This window comes from Lipotes vexillifer, unplaced genomic scaffold (assembly GCF_000442215.2).
Source record: "Lipotes vexillifer unplaced genomic scaffold, Lipotes_vexillifer_v1.1 scaffold49, whole genome shotgun sequence".
NCBI lineage: Eukaryota > Metazoa > Chordata > Mammalia > Artiodactyla > Lipotidae > Lipotes > Lipotes vexillifer.
The window spans coordinates 4,272,849-4,287,856 of NW_006790551.1; the positions used below are offsets into that span (position 1 = coordinate 4,272,849).

Below are 15,008 nucleotides of genomic sequence, written 5' to 3' on the forward strand. Positions count from 1 at the left end.
GTATTTGGTGCTAAATAATAATGATCTCTCAGACTAGAACTTAGTACTGCCAGCTCTTCTGCCTGCAAATGAGTGGAGTAAGTCTAAATCCATATGGGAGAAAGCCATTCTCCAATCCACTCTTTCTGATAACCAAGTGGAAACATGGATTCTTATTCATAATTGTTGCCTTGAATTAGACTCTATTGGCCAAAACACTGGAGGAGAAAATGGAGTGTGTGTAGGCCCTATCTCATACTTTATTCTGAGTTTCTCACAATATTTATTATTATCTACGATTTGCAATTATGATTCTTTATATAATAAAACCTGTCCTAGAGACCATTTGAAAGTCTAAAGTTTCTGTGCTTGAATTTTAGATGATTTATGATCAGGAGACTACTTGAAGGACATTTGTTAAGGAAAAAAATAGTGGTATAGCAATCTCCTTATACTGGTTTTCTTATCTATTTTTTTTTTCAGTTATTCTGTTAAATCATGTTTCAGTTTACTTATTTGGTGTGCTATTACCACTCTATGTTTAATATCCCCCAGTCTGACTGACCCAGTCCACTCAGAGGTCATGATGTGCTAAGGGGAAAGATTCTAACTGTCTCCAAAAACAGTACGGCCAGATCATAAAAATCAATCCAACAGACACAAGGAATGGAAAGAGCGGGAGAACCCCAAAAATGGTGACTATATTTAGAAGCACAACAAGAAAAGCAGCAAGAAGGAGTAGTTAAATGTCTAGAAACGAAATTGGATATATTTAAGAGGAATGAGAAGGGGAAAAATGTACAATCAAGTAAGTGAAAAATATCTAAGAAGGATAATCTCTCAGAAAATTTTCATTAAAGGACTTGTAAAAACCATAACCAGAGCAATGAAAAGCAAGAAACTAAGCAGGAAAGGAAGGGGAATAAATTATGTAGAGCTGTCCTTTTCAGCTCAGTATGAGCTGGTACTCAGAAAGATGCTCAAAAAAAAAATATGGAATTTATTTATTTATTTAACATCTTTATTGGAGTATAATTGCTTTACAATGGTGTGTTAGCTTCTGCTGTATAACAAAGTGAATCAGCTATACATATACATATAAAATCTGGAATTTTAAATGTAAAATGAACATTCTGACAGTCTGAGCCAGTTTAGCATTCCTTATTTTTCAGACCTAATGACTTACTGGAGAGTATAGAGCAGGTATCTTACTTTATGTATTCATAGTTGTGCTCCCAATACATGATGGTTCACAGCATATTATAGCACTTTTCTTAATGAAGAAATGCTGTCTCTTTTTAGATTTCTCAATAACCCAGGTAAGAGGTTTTAGACTTCTTTTATAAAATTAGAATATATTTACTCCAACAGTCAATTAACTTAATCATAGACAGTAAGAAGAGACATTAAAAACTAATATCTCAAAGTTCCATTCTGGGGGATTACCTTCAATATTTGTCAAATAATCAAAAGCAAAATGAATATCACACATTTACAACCCACAAAAAAGTAAAATAAACAAATAAAATACCTGAGTTAATATGTAATCAAACTTAAAGGAACTGAACAGTAGCAGGAAAGAATTAAGTACAGATATAAAGGTCCTTGTTTATTTAGTATTGCTATTCCTGGTTTTTGGTATTTTCCAGAGATCATTAAAACTCTTATTCAAATATTTATGTTCCATTGCAAATCCTCACAGCCCATAATTCAATAGAAAGATCAAGGGAAAAAAATGCATGTTTTTCAGACTTCTACTAGCTGTGACATGCAAATATAATGTCATGTTTAACATTCTTGGTACTTGCTCTATTTAAGTTGTGGAAATATACCACAGTAGCTCAACTTAAAATTCAGTATGTTGAATAATAAAGGTGCAAAAAATACCTTTTACATTAAACTATTTTTAATAGTTAACTATTGTTAACTATTTTTCAGAGAAGAATCTAGTCATTTATTCTATTTTATTTTATTTTTTGCGGTACGCGGGCCTCTCACTGCTGTGGCCTCTCCCATTGCGGAGCACAGGCTCCTGACGCGCAGGCTCAGCGGCCATGGCTCACGGGCCCAGCCGCTCCGCGGCATGTGGGATCTTCCCGGACCAGGGCATGAACCCGTGTCCCCTGCATCGGCAGGCGGACTCTCAACCACTGCGCCACCAGAGAAGCCCTAGTCATTTATTTTAACTCAAAAGTCCCAAACTGAAAGGCAATGTTTCTTAAGTTTAAAAACATTAGTAATTCTAAGTACAATTTCATTTTGTGTATCCATTCAAATAATTATCACTTCTTTTTTGGGCCTCTCTTTTGCTTCACCTTTTAAGTTCTAATCTTTTAAAAAGCCTGGGGTATTATGCTACTAATTCCAGAATCTAGGCGCCCTGGCACACTCCATTTTCCTCAAAGGCTAATGTACAGACCAAGGGAATCTTTAAAGATTTGCTTTGACCATGTGTACTTCCTGACCTTAACTTAGTGCCTTACTGACTTCTCATGAAGTATGAAAGGTACGTATGCCAAGTGGCCTGCTGAGTGAATGCTGCCAGCCTCAGAAGGGAGCTGGAAAACTGCGGCAGCATCGCAGCGATGAGGAATCAAGTGCCAGGGTGAAGAGAGGTTCTTACACATGGGCTACCTGCCACGCATTACAGACCCTGGCTCTGTATGGCCCATGGTCCCTATCCATCCATTGAGTGACTACTATAATTCCTCAGTTTTAACTGAATTAGCAGTGTGTGGAAAGTGCTATATAGAATACAATTTATTACCCAAATCATTTATCATAAAGTGTTCTTGTGAATCCTATCCTGTTCTATAGCCTGCCGTGTGCTAACTGCTAGCAACAGAAATAGGAGTAAAGCATGGTCTCTGCTTTAGGAGATCACGTGAACGCCCATAGTGCACCGTGACACGTATTAGAGAGGAAGCAGCAGTGGCGCGTGGGGCCGGTGGCTGTCAGCTAGAGAGCAAACTGAGCACATCTTTTCTTAGCTCCGTGTTCAGTAACTTTGTACTGGTAGCTTGAAACCAGTGGTAGGGAAGAGAATTTATACCAACAAAACCTGCAAGTGCTACAAACCAGGGTCTTTTTCCCCCTGCAGTGAAGCATTGTTAAATATTTACCACTGGAAGTAGATGTGAATAGTCTGGAGAAAAATATTCACCCAAATGGTGATAGTTGAAGGATCCTGAAGGATAAATAAGAGTTAAAGAGAAAGGAGAATTCTCCATAGAAGGAAGAGAATATTCAAGCATGTGGAGGCCACAAGAATCCATGTTATGTTCAGATGATGGGTCAGAAGTCCGGTGTGAATGGAGTTTGCCCTCACTGGGGTGAGGGCAGGCTGAGAATGAGGAGAGAAGCAGGGCATGCCCGGGGCTAAATTGTAAAGGTTTTAGCATAGTAGTCGGGACAAATAAGAAGTTTAGACATTAGCATTCTTATCACAGAGGTACAGAGAACTTACTTTGCACTTACCCACCCCTCTTCAAAAAAAAGAAAAGAGAAAGAAATAAAAAGATGGATGGATGGTTGTGAGACAGAGATGTGAGAAAGCAAATATAATTGAATGTTAATTGTAGAAAGTAAGTGATGGGTACATGCATATTGACTATAAAATTGTTTCAACATTCCTTTATGTTTGAAACATTTCATAATAAAATGTCAAAAAAACCCCACTGTATCTGGAAGAAGCTTGGCTTTGAGGGAAAAGGGAGAGAGCAGCTTTAAGAAGAGAGGTCTCTCCATCCCTCCCTTCCTTTGTGTTATATGGGGGATGCATGAGTTTCCCAAAGGAGGCAATGAAGAAAAGTTCTCAGTGCAGTGACATTCACCCCTTCCTTCCTCCAACCATCTCCAGGGGAAACTGGACTGGTAAGATAAGCCCAATTCAACAGATCCTAATTGCTATCAATACCTTTTTGCACCTGTAAGACGTGATGATGAGCTGTCTAAATTTTTAATACATTGATAGATGCCAGGGGCCTGGGGGTGGGGAGAGGGAATGGGGAGTTAGTGTTTAATGGGGACAGAGTTTCAGTTTAGGAAGCTGAAAAATTCGGGAGATGGATGATGGTGAGAGTTGCACAACAGTTAAATATGGTTAAATTAGTATGTTTTATACTATGTGACTTTTACCATAATAAAAAACATTAAAAAATACATGCAAAAAATCTTTTTTATACTTGAGTATCTTATAAAAGAGGAATATTTTCATATTATTAGAAGGTGAAAAAGGAGCTTGCAAAAAATTGAATTGCTTACTCTTTAATGGAAAAAGTAGCAGAAAATTTCCACGTCATTATTATATTGGTTTCAAATGTTTTGCTATTATTTAGGCTTCTTTCTTTAAAGGACTTTTAACTAAAACAAGTGTATCCATAGCATCTATCTTTAAATGAAATATATTATATTAAAAGGAGTGTATATACATTAACATTTCACACTTTTTCAAAAGAAAGATCTATTTTAAGAACTGTATTTTGCTGGCAAGCTTCAAATCTCTTAAACCTTTTAATTCAAATTCTGAGACAATATTACAGAACACTCACCACTTTTGCAAACTTTTAAAAAGATAACAAAGTTCATCTCTGTAAGAAACCTATTCTACTTGAAAGCAAAATTTTATTATGATTCATTATTTTTAAGCAGAGTTTAGACATGTCTCCAGATTTTATTTTTCGACACCATAGGGCAATTACTGAATTTGAATACAGGTTATTGATGGAACAAAGCATAAGGTGCTGAGATAAGAAATATCTTTTGTTGTGTTATATTAAAGACAAAAATTAGTTTGTTTTCCTTCCAAAATCAGCACTTTGAAATATGATATAATGCAAAGACAGAATATGGCTTCAGATACCTCTAAAAACCTTGCATAATTGGTCTTTATGGCTCTTTACAAATGCTGGTGAAATTATAAGTATACAGACTATCTTATCTGGGAGAACACATATCCCAAATTGACCCCCATTAAGGCTATGAGGCCAAAACATGTACTATAATCCCCAAACCTTATTTTCTTGTCTTTTCTTTCTCTGACCTAGTTTAAAAATAACAGACCTTGAGCATCTATACCTCAACCAAGCAAGGCTATACAGAAATGACTTAAACATCTACCCAGTTTTGCCCTTGGCTGTGGTGAACTTGACAAGTGCTTCATTATATTTTTCTACACCACCAAGCCCTTGAGTCCTGGGATTTACGGACAACACCATAAGCACTGAGAAATTGTGTTCATTCTGATGGACTGGCTTTAAAACTGTGGCCTTTACATGTTTTACTAATGCATCTACAAAAGTATATCCTCCAAAGAATACTCTTCTCACCTCCAAGTTTAAATAATTGTAAGGAATATAATGTTGTAAACATTGCCATTTTAAAATGAAATGACTACACTACTTTTTTTAAAAAATCAATGGCATATAAATATCATAGCAACTTCATCCTACCATCATCCATTTAAAGAAAAAAATCCATGAAAAAGACATTCATTGATATTTAGAAATCTTACAGTAGTCCTTTTTTCTTTGAAATTGCATTTCCATTTCAATTTTCCTGATTTTACTTTAGTGAATTATATATTTATACTTTAAAATATTTTTATCACATTATACTTTGCTGCCAAAAATATGTTTAGAAATTTAAATGAAATGTGTTTTTTAAAATTTCCTGAGACAATAAGGCCCTAAGCCTTAAAAGTTCCTTTGTAATCAATATCACAATTATTATTAGTACATAACTGAGCTAAGTAGCACAAACATATGATAAATTTTTATGAATATTTAAAAAACATAGAAATATGATTTGATTGGAATGCATCCCTTAATGATAAAGATGGGAGGGCGGTTCCACTGCCTTGATTAAGGAGACTTCCTAGGCACTGAGTTTTTCCAACGTCTCTTTGTTTAGTACTCCAGGCAGTGTTCATAGAGACTATGTTTAGGGAGACCCATGCCTTTTTGTTAAAATGAGAGAAAAGCAACTGAGAAAGAAGAGGTGGGAAAGGAGAGGCTGCAGTGAGCCTTGCAGCTCAGATGAGTTCCCAGGCTGATCATTTTTAGGAATGAGGACATATGGAAACTGAGGATGTGAAAATAGATTCCCTTACTCCTCTTGAAACTTCTTTGGGTAACCCCAATGGTCCAAATATTATGGCATGAAGACAGCTGCTCTATCAAGAATTAGATTAATCACTTTCTAGAGGTGACAGTTGTTGGAAGATCTCCTTGACCAGCCATGACTTGAGAATCCTGCATTGCTGATCCATTTAGGGTCAGTGCAGGTTAAATCTAGTCCAAAGAGACTGGAGGTGCTGCCCCTCACATAATAGCTATATGAATGCTTATGTAGGTTACTCTATTAGGCAGAGAAAAACACCTTTAGGATAATAAATTTTAAAAATCTCTGTAAATATTCATCTTTTTGAGGACTACAACCTAAAATATTTGGAATATCTTTCTAATTTTAATTCTAACAATAGCATAGTACATATCCATAGGTGATAAAACTGGGATATAATGGCTACTCATTCCAAATCACTCCAAACCACATATTCTGAATTTCTTCCATATGCTTTTTTAGCTCAACTAAAATCTCAGCATGTAATAGCATCTACGATGGTGTGATATTTGGCATAAGGCTATTCTGTCTTATATGTCATTTTGAAAGCGACAGATCCTTGAAAAAATATATTTTTTTGAATAAAGACTCTTCTGTGTAATGGATTTTCAAAAAGGCCAGTATAGCCTAGACAGCCTAGACAGTTTCTTCCACCTTCTCTTGTCATAAAACAAAACTGGATTCTTCGGATAGGAAGTCTTAAAAATGTACAGACTACTCCCAAATGTCAAATAACTGTCATTATTTGGTTATCTTAAATATGTAGTTAAAAGATACTTTCGTTTCCAAGTGTTAATTTGATTCCATAGACTTTTGTTCTCTGAGACTTTGCGTTCCATCTTTTCGATAATTCCTTGGTAGACTCGCAGAAATTGGCTATGAGCATAATTATAACTTGGGTAAAAATTAAAGACTTTAAGGTAGATTAGGAGGCTTCATTGATTTTTCAAGAAACTATTATATATTCAGCCTATGTTTCAAGAAACTATCATATATTCAGCCTATGCCTTACAGAGGACATTTCAGTTTATTTATATTTACCAAAGTAGAAACTAATAGCATGTGAAATCTCATTTGGATTGAACTCTTTATCATAATAGAAATGCATCAAGTTTATAAACTGGCAATGAAAATAAAAGCAAAATGAAATGAAATAGCAAAGGTCAAGCTAATAATGTAGATGTATTGTCTATAGGAGAAACAATCATAATGCCTGGATGTTTAGTCTGTCAGGATTATTTTGGATATAGATGAGGATTTAACAGTTGAAAAAGGTATTTATTAAGGACATAATTGCTAAATGCTGGAAGAAAGCATTTAGACCAGAAGTTAATTCTGGACCCTTATGGATTTATAAATTTATCAAATAGTAGAATGATATTTAAATGTTATCTCTGAAATTACAGAAATTGAAGGAAAAAATAAACCAATATAGTAAAATATCATGTTTGACTGTCCCATGTGTTATACCCTAGACAGAAAGCTAATTGAGTACCATTTGACAGCACGACAAAAAAGCAGGCTGAAAGACGTAATACTGCTCCAGTCGTCTGACAGCAGAGGATGGTCAAGGTGCTGGCATGTACTGAGCTGATCTGAAATAAAGCCACTCGAAGATCTTCTGATGCTATTCAAGAACTAGGCAGGGTCTTTTGTCAGTACAGGGGGGATGTAGTGAAGATTGTGCCCAAAAAGGTAAATAGGGAAATGAGAATTAGGTTCTGGCCAATGATCAGTGCACAGGCCTGCAGAGGCAACTGAAACAGACAGAATGGTTCCCAGGTCGTTAGACTTTAACATCACTGAAATATATTATTATCTTATCAGAGGAAAGGGATATGCCAGTCAAAAACTGTACTGGTCAGATACAGAGGCATAAGAAAGAAGAGAAGCCGAGGCAAACATCTGACATGTCTAGGGAACTACTGTCCAGGGGCCAATGGACTTAAAGAATTCTGGCCTTACAGCAAGACCTCAGATCGTAAATACCTGGCTCATCGACTTCTCTTAAGACAAATGAATAAACTGGCATGTGAGAGGCAGAATAGCACAGTGGTGAAGAAATTGTGTTCTGGAGTAAAAGACCTATTGAGTCTCAGCTCCCCTATCTACAGGCTGTGCTACCTTGGATAAATTACTAAGCTTCTGTAAGTCTCACCTTCCTCATCTAAAAAATGAGGAAGGTTCTAAGTGCTTTATTTGTATTATTTCACTTGGTAAGTTGTCGACCTAAGGTCATCAGCTGGGAAGTGGGGAACCCAAACCAGGATTCATTCCAGTAGCAGGCTGGTGATCTACTTCCCAGGTGGGTGGAAGAATTTACCTAAGTTAATTCGTTCGTTCATTCTCAACATTGAACAAACACAAGTGCCAGGTACTGTGCCATCTGCTAAAGCACTTAGCATAGATTATTGGTATACAATACTCAAAAATGTTTGCTCTTTCTATTAGGAAGAAGGAAGTGCTTGTGCAGAAGTGAATATTCCAGTTCTTCTAACAGTTACATTTCTCACTGTAAATTAAAAGGTTGATTGTGTGATCTTCATTAATATCACGCTGCCTAAGTTAGGGCCCCAGTCGTGTTTTGTGCCAACCAGGCTAAAGGCTGGGCTGCAGATGATGGCCAGTTTACTAGGGGAGAAGGGGAGAATCCAGGATGCTGCTGGCTTTGCTTTGAGGCAAAAAAATAGACCGCTTCACAAAGATGGGCTGACCAAAGAAAATCAAGATATGTGTTTCTTTAAAATTCTAAGACAAACTGGAAGAAAGTTTCATAGCTCCTCGTAAGCTAGGAGTAAAGATGAAGGAATAAAAGGGATTTTTAGGAGAGCGAAAATAGATTACCCTCATAGACAAATATTTTTAAACTTTAGATTTTCTGAGCATTCATTAAACTTTTTCATATGGCCTTTAAACCTGCCATCTGAGATCAAACAACTATAAAGAGAATGTTTTACAAACTTCAGACTTACAACGACTGTCTGCTGTTGTTCAATCAATTATTAATTATTCTCATATAAGTACCACCTTCAGATTAAGAAGTTGGACCCATAAAATGCTTTAGTACAAAGAGAATCACGTAAGCTCTGCCAAAAACGCATGAAAACTGGATCTTATTTTCTTATGGTATCAATTTTCAGCAAGCTGACATTACCCCCTATACTTCTCTCTGTGAAGAACACTTCTTTCATATGTAAATGACCTCAACCGTGTGTGAGAAGTGAATTTTTCTAAAATATAGAGACATAAATATACACAAAATCTTTGCCTTTGTTGAAAAAAGAGCACTCTCTACTTCAATACCTTTCAAATAAAGAATACATTAAGGTTTATAAAGCCCATGCTTATTTCCCTTCTTAGTATACAGCATGGGCTTCCTTCTCAAATAAATTTTATAAATACATTTAATCCAAGTGTATGCTTAGATATGCAATAGCTAACGTTTAATATAAGTTGGCCAATGTCACCATAAGTTGAAGGAAAACTCAAATGCTACAAAAAAACAATGATTTTTAAAACTGTGAATATTGTATATGTGTATAGTACAGGTGTCTATGGAATACAGTATAAACTTCTATTTACTGCAAGCATTTTAGCCAATGGTGGACATTATCCAACCAATTAGCTCTAATAGGGAGATGACTGTGACTTTAATGTTTAGTTCGTTCTGCAAAGTCTGCCTTTTTTTTTTTTGGTGGTACGCGGGCCTCTCACTGTTGCGGCCTCTTCGTTGTGGAGCACAGGCAACGGACGCGCAGGCTCAGTGGCCATGGCTCACGGGCCCAGCCGCTGCGCGGCATGTGGGATCTTTCCGGACTGGGGCACGAACCCGTGTCCCCTGCATCGGCAGGCGGACTCTCAGCCACTGTGCCACCAGGGAAGCCCCAAAGTCTGCACTTCTGTGCAATATGAAAATTATGCCAGCTAATATAACTCATTTGTGCAAAATCATGTAGTGCAGTAAGAAGAGAAAGCAGTACTTTTAATGTCTATGTTACTGTATCATTTAAATTGGCAACTTAAAAAGATTTTAATTATTGTAATCACATATAAGTCAGACTTGATGATACTGACTACAATATGACGGCTAACCAGGTACGTTGTTCGATAGTCCCGGCCCCAAAATATCAATAGCCATATATATGATGGGAGTTCATACCCTAGTACCTAGTAAATGTCTGTGTATTTTTTTAGACATGTTTCAGTTTTAATGATATGCTGGATATAACTATTTGTTTCCTTTTTTATACCATAACCCTGATGAAAAAAAGCAGTTACCTGTACTATAAAGGGTATAGAGTACCAAGGATACGTTTATAGTGACGAAAATGATTTAGCCTCTAAATTACACATTGAAATATTAAGTAATTGAAAAAAATCAACAATAAACTGGAAGGTAATTAACAAAAGCCTGACAAGCAACTACAAAGCCTTTTACAAAATACTGACTAATCTTTCTTTTTATAGATGTCATCCCTTCCTTTCTCCAATTACATCATGCAAACTCAGTTATTTTTAAAAGATAAGAGAACTTAACACTGGTGAACTGATACCCATCTTTGCATATAATTTTCTGGAAAAATTATACGGATTTCTCACACGGCCATACTTCTTAAAGCAGTAAAATACATAAAGTGCTTTTCTTTTCCTTGTCAGAAGTAGAAGAGAACGAGAAAGATGTCCTTTATGTTTCCTCCTTCAGTTATCAAATATCTTATCCCAATTCACACCCCTTCCTGCAAGCCTCTAAATCCTCTGTGAGACCAGCATATTTAAAATTGGTTTCTTATTGCACTAGACTCTCAGCTTAGTGAAGGCAGAGGCCATGTGTTTGTTTGCCACTGAATACACAGAAAAAGATACTTCATGAATAAATACTTTTACATGGAAATAAAAATATGATAGAAATATAACATGGTATCAAAATTAGGGTACTCTGAATTTTATTTTAGTTTTTGGCCTTCTAAAAAATGATTTCAATTTTCTATTTTAGCTATCATAAAAATGAAAACAAAGTTTGCTATTTGCCTCTTTTCAATAATCTGTTATCTGACAAAGTTATGCCCTAATATTTCACTTTCTGGTTTTCTGGTCAGACTTATATCTCACAGTAATTTTTCTGCATTTGGTGCAAATATTTTAAAATAGCTGCTGCCTGAACTGCTCCACAATCCTGGTTCTTACGCTGTCTCCCTCATCACTCCTTTCTCTTTCACTTGTTTGTCTTTTTTCTCCAGCTTCATAAAGAAGGGATAATTTTACAGATTGGTCCTCAATTTTCTGATATTTCCTTCCACATCAGTAACTTTGGAGGCCTGTTTGACTCTTAGCAGATTCGGCTGTGACTTTTAATTCAAAGCCTCTGTCACCAGACCCGATTTTGTCCCCAGTCTCCAGGGTTCCATTTCCAAATCCTCCCTGGGCATTTCCAGAGTCATGTGCGTACTCAAACTCATGTCTGTCATTGAACTCCTTTCTCCCTGAAACAGATGAAGTTTTTCCATAAGTGTTCTCATCCTCCTAGGTACCAAGGTTTGAACCATCCAAATCCACTTTTGTTCCCTTTGCCCCACTAATACGATAGTTGTAAGCCCAGCTCTTTAGAATAGCTCCCTTTTCCTTTATTTATTTATTTATTTTTTGCGGTACGCAGGCCTCTCACTGTTGTGGCCTCTCCCGTTGCGGAGCACAGGCTCCGGACGTGCAGGCTCAGCGGCCATGGCTCATGCGCCCAGCTGCTGCGCGGCACGTGGATCTTCCTGGACCGGGGCACGAACCCGTGTCCCCTGCATCGGCAGGCGGACTCTCAACCACTGCACCACCAGGGAAGCCTCCTTTTCCTTTTATTATTAACACTATCACTATTTCGATCTAGTCACCTCAACTTTGAAATAGTTAAGTTCCTAAATTATACCCCAACTAATCCTTTGTTCTTTCTCCAAGCATTTTCTTGGGGAAAGTATTTGCTATTTCTCAGACACTGCTTTTATGATGTTACTCCTCTGCTCACCAATGGCAGGTTATGCTTCAAAGTTGATAGAACAAGAATCATGTCGCCACAGGCCTGCTGAGGGCTCTTTTTTTGTATGTCTAAACATTTCTTTGTATTTTTTATATTAATATGACATATTTTTTCTCCCAAACTGCCAATTATTACCAGACACACAACTTTTTTTCACATTGGGAACATGGAATATGAGATGCTGAAATGAGTTGCTCAGAAATGACAATAATTACAGCCACAGGAAGAGCTCTAAGCTAATGGCTCTTAGCGTATGTGCTGCCAGATGCACAAAGCAGAGGGGAATTTTTAAGATGAAATTCATCTCAAACATTCATCATGGCAAATATATACAGCTTCGGTAGAAAATGATATACCCAAACCCTATATAGTGGTATTCCTCAAGGACCCATAAGATGCCACGCTAGTCCTACTAATTCCCAACTTTGTACTTTAAAAACTTCTGTATGGTTTTTTAAAGCTAAACAGAAAGCAGTGGGGAGACACTCTGGAACCCGTGATATTAGATCTGAAGAATTATCTAATAATTCAAAGCAGATGATGGTAGATAATTTTCTTGTATACAATTTAGATGGTTTCATAGAGGCATGCAAAAAACTGCTCTGATCCCATATTCAGTGACTTGCCTGTGGTTAACATTAGGATAAGGCAAAAATGTGGATAAAGGATAAGAGTTCCACCATGTGGTTTGCTCCTTAGATGAAAACAGAGACATAAATTCTAATTTAATATTAAGTCTTTCCAGGGCAGCCTGAAACTATATTTGGCTTAAAATGTATTAGTTTTATTATTTTTTTCTTTCCTTTCTTATTCTACAGGATTTCAGTTTTACCTCCACAATTCTTTCCTGTTAGCCAGACTTAACACATATCATAGTTTCAAATATAACTTGTATATATAGGTATAGATATAGATATAGATTAGATAGATAGATAGATAGATAGATAAAGTGATCTCAGAGTCTAAGATTTCAGAGCTAAAAGAAAGTTCCAAATAAATATTTCTAACTCATGAAACTGTCATTAGGTTTCTACTGCTTACTGCTATTCCAGACTTCCTTATTATAATAATGAACAGTAAAGAAAGTTCTGTGATGCAGATTGCTTGATTTCTGTCAGCTCCCCCCAACCCCCTGCCAACACTTTGGGATCACTTACTAATCCTTGGTCTGAAATGAGACTTCTTCCTTAATGAGAATCAACTACCAAATGAGATACATCTACTTGGATTTCTTCCTTCTTTGAAATGTTCTGGTGAATAACAAACCCAAATTGAAACCAGACTATCATTTTATCATCCAAAATCAGAAGTGGAAACAGGAATCAAAGACCCCAATACATATAAACTAGATCCTCAAATACATCACTTGGCATTAAAGTGCTTCAAAACTTTACAAGATAAAAGAAGTTTTGTATTTTATTTTCAACATAAAGGAAACATCGACCAATATAAAACAGTGATCTTTTTCTAGATAGGCTATCAAATTCCTTTATTTGTAAGGCAGAAGCTAAGGAGGAGAGATTCATGACGTGATTTCTACTCAGCAGAAGCCTAGGCGAGCCAGGAGACTCTTTGTCTGCTCAGATACAATACAATTTTTCACATCATCAAACACATAACTTCTTGGAGTAAGTTGAGGTTAACAGAGTAGCACAAAACTATTTTATTTGCTTTGACTTTCATGGCCTAATAATAATGTAAAAATCTTTTTTTTTTATTTTATGGATATTTAACAGGACGAACTAAAGTATAAGTTTAGCTATTAGCGTTGTTCTGTTAAAAACAAAAAAGCATCATGCTGTTTAAAAAAAAAAAAAATTCAAGCACTGGAATCACAGGTTGTGGAAAGTTCAAGAGCCTGAGAACTAGGCAGACATTGGTTTGAATCCAGGCTCCATTACTTCACTAACTCTGTGACCGTAGGTTTTAACCTCACTGCCCTGAGTCTGGCTAGCTTCATATGTAAAACTGGGATAATCATAGCACCTATGTCAAAAAGTTGTTTTGAGGGTTAGAGATAATATAAATAACCTAGAAAATTTCCTTAAAGTAAATGATAGTTAATAATTACAAATTTTTGTTGGTCAAAAGGTACAATTAGCAAAGAGTTAATACATATAAACGACTTAGAATGATGCCTAACACATAAGTGTTAGCTGCTGCCATCACCGTTAAGTGGTAAAGGGGAGCTGACAGAACATAAAAGAAGCAAAATTAATCCCACACCTATACTCCTTAAGGACAGGAGGAGACTTTCTGTCTGCAATAGACTTTATAAACACAAAAAAGTCAACTTGATAAGATACACAGATAGGCATGGTCTGTAAAGGTACCATTACTACCTTGGATTTTGCAGCTTGATGTTGGATACTAAGCAAAATATTGAGAAGGGTTTGATAAGGACTCATCAAGAGATGGCTCCCCTTTAGAAAGAGCAGGAAGTGCTTTAATTAAGTCCTTTGATGTCTTCTGATTCCTGCTTTCACCTCTGGAGCCAACCACAAGCCCAGGAGCCTGATAGGCAGAGCAGAGGGCCAGACCCCAGAGAGAGACAGACTCTGCAGGCTGCCTGCAGGAGGAACAGGGTGGGAGAACTGGAACCTTTATCCTAAGGTTGAAAATAATATCACACAAAAAGGAAAAAAAAACTTAAATATATGTTCTCAATAAACTATTGTTCCAAAAATAGTTAAAGAGCTCTGGGAAGATTTATAAGTTGTTCTTTGGGTACCTTTGAGGAAATCCATAATTTTTGTGCCGTGTTAAAATAAAGCACTAAAGAACATTTCTGATGATTTACTCTGAAATGTATAATATTCTAAGTTAAACATATTTTTTAATTAAAACTTTTACTTCTCTTTTCTTTTTTTTCCTTAGAGGGTAAATT

At 36.4% G+C, this 15,008-nt stretch overlaps 1 protein-coding gene across 4 annotated transcripts in view; it reads right to left on the minus strand.

The window, feature by feature from the left end:
* PPP3CA (protein phosphatase 3 catalytic subunit alpha) overlaps nt 1–15,008 on the minus strand; it is a 299,920-nt gene that overhangs the window by 15,893 nt on the left and 269,019 nt on the right. The gene's annotated exons all lie outside the window — the stretch shown is intronic.